General features: G+C 46.4%; 1 non-coding gene across 1 annotated transcript; it reads left to right on the top strand.

Annotated features, from left to right (window-relative positions):
- The first annotated feature begins 2,054 nt into the window (after positions 1 to 2,054).
- trnal-uaa (transfer RNA leucine (anticodon UAA)) lies at positions 2,055 to 2,137 on the top strand. The gene has a single exon. It is a non-coding gene; the product is annotated as a tRNA-Leu (tRNA).
- Positions 2,138 to 2,635: the final 498 nt, after the last annotated feature.

Raw genomic sequence — 2,635 nt, 5'->3', positions numbered from 1 at the left:
AGAATTTGTTACCCATCCCTAATTGTCCTTGACAAGGTGGCGGTGAGCTCCCTTCTCGGATTGCTGCACTCCATGTGGTGTAGGTACACCCACAGTGCTGTTAGGAAGGGAGATCCAGGATTTTGACCCAGCATCAGTGAATGAACAGCGATATATTTGCAGATCAGATGGTGTGTGACTTGGAGGGGAGCTTGCACATGGTGGTGTTTCCATGCATCTGCAGCCCTTGTCCTTCAAGGTGGTGGAGGTCTTCGGTTTGGAAGGTGCTGTCAGCGGAGCCTTGGTGAGTTGCAGCAGTGCATCTGGTAGATGGTACACACTACTGCCACTGTGCGTCAGTGGTGAAGGGAGTGAATGTTTAAGGTGGTGAATGGGGTGACAATCAAGGCGGCTGCTTTGTCCTGAACAGTGTCGAGTTTCTAGAGTATTGTTGGTGCTGCACTCATCCTGGGTTGTGCCTTGTAGATGGTTGACAAGTTTTGGAGAGTCAAAAATCACAAAATTATTACAGTGGAGAAGGAGGCCATTTGGCCCATTGTGTCTGCACAGAATCATAGAACATAGAAAGTTTACAGCACAGGCAGGCCAAAAAACGAGCCACCCAGCTGAATCCCATTGTCCAGCATTTGGACCGTAGCTCTGCAGGTTCTGGTACTTGAGGTGCACATCCAGACTCCTTTTAAATGAGTTGAGGGTTTCTGCCTCAGCTACCCTTACAGGCAGTGAGTTCCAGACTCCCACAGCCCTCTGGGTGAAAAAACCTTTCCTCATCTCCCCTCTAATTGTTCAACACATCACTTTAAATCTATGCCCCCTAGTCACTGACCTCCCTACTAAGGTAAATAGACCCTTCCCATCCATTCTATCCAGACCCCTCACAATTTTGTACATTTCAATCAAATCTCCCCTCAGCCTCTTCTATTCCAAGGAGAACAACCCCAGTCTATCCAATCTTTCCTCATAGCTGCATTTTTCCAGTCCTGGCAACATCCTCGTAAATCTCCTCTGTAACCTCTCTAGTGCAATTACATCCTTTCTGGAATGAGGTGACCAGAACTGCACACAGACCTCAAGTTGTGGCCTAACTAATGATTTATACAGTTCCAGCATAACCTCCCTGCTCTTATATTCTATACATTGGCTAATAAAGGAAAGGATTCCATAAGCCTTCTCAACCAACTTTTCAACCTATCCTGCTACTTTCAGGGATTTGTGGACATTCAATTCAAGGTCCCTCACTTCCTCTACACCTCTCAGCATTCACCCATTAATTGTGTCTTCCTTTGCTGTGTTTGACCTCACCAAAGGCATCACCTCACACTTCTCCAAGTTGAATTCCATTTGCCACTTTTCTGCCCACCTGACCAGTCCATTTCTCCAGCTCTCCAAATGAGCATTTCACCATGTGCCTTGCGCTGAGTTACTCATCACAGAATTCCCACTATCTGATGTAGTCTTGTCGCCAGAGTATGTATATGAATGGTCCAGTTAAGCTTTTGTCAATGGTAACCCCCAGGATGTTGATGGTGGGGGGATTCAGCGATGGTAATGCTGTTGAACGTCAAAGGGAGATGGTTACATTCTCTCTTGTTGGAGATGGTCATTGCCTGGTACTTATGTGGTGTGAATGTTACTTGCCACTTAGCAGCCCAAGTCTGAATGTTGTCCAGGTCTTGCTGCTTCTGGACATGGACTCCTTCAGTATCTGAGATGTCCCGAATTTGTCCTTTTATGAAACCTTGGTCAGGACTCACTTGGAATATTGTATCCAGTCTTGGTCTCCTCACATGATGGGTGATATTGAGGCTTTGGAAAGGGTACAGAGGAGAGACATTCGACGAATTCCCAGTATAAGACATCTTGGTTATCAAGTTAGACTAAAAGAGTTGGGACCCTACACCTGAGAGAAACCTAGACTGAGGGGTGATCCGATTGAGGTTCATAAATAATGAAGGGTCCAATTCAGCATGGGAGAGGAGTCATAACTTTGTATTGTAAAAGGCCAGATGGCACCCGAATCACATTAAATTTCATTTTCAGTGGTTTGTTAGTATACCAGGATGGCCGAGTGGTTAAGGCGTTGGACTTAAGATCCAATAGACATGTGTCTGCATGTGTTCAAACCCCCCTCCTGGTATCTGTGCTTACAAAATGTTACTTTTTCTTTCCCTGACTTTTGCCTTGCACCATCATCTCTTCTGTCATTTAATCACTCTTGCCTTCCAACTGATCACAGCTTCCTATTATTTGATCTGCCCCAGCACCGTTCCTTGGCTCTGCGCTTGCTTATAAACTGGTAAATCTTTAACTTAATCTCCTCTGTACCCTGACAATGACCTTCTCATCCTTCCTGGATTGTGGTTCCTCACAGGATCCGCTGCCTCTCCGACTCCCCTCCAGGTAACTGAAGGCCCTGAGCCTTGGTCTCGCTTTATACGCTAGCTGGTAGTTGCTTCCTTGCAGGTCTGCCACCGCTCAGGAGAAGCTCAAAACCCAGATCAAGCAAAGTATCAAGAGGAATGTGAACAAAGGTTCCCTGGTGCAGAGCAAGGGACAGTGAGCCTCCGGCTCCTTCAAAATCAGCAAGAAGGAAAACCTAGGGAAAAGTGGGAAAGAAGGTGAAGAAACCAGCACA

This window comes from Heterodontus francisci, unplaced genomic scaffold, assembly GCF_036365525.1.
Source record: "Heterodontus francisci isolate sHetFra1 unplaced genomic scaffold, sHetFra1.hap1 HAP1_SCAFFOLD_43, whole genome shotgun sequence".
NCBI lineage: Eukaryota > Metazoa > Chordata > Chondrichthyes > Heterodontiformes > Heterodontidae > Heterodontus > Heterodontus francisci.
The sequence above is the reverse complement of the archived record's forward strand: the minus strand, read 5'-3'. Positions and strand labels throughout refer to the sequence as shown.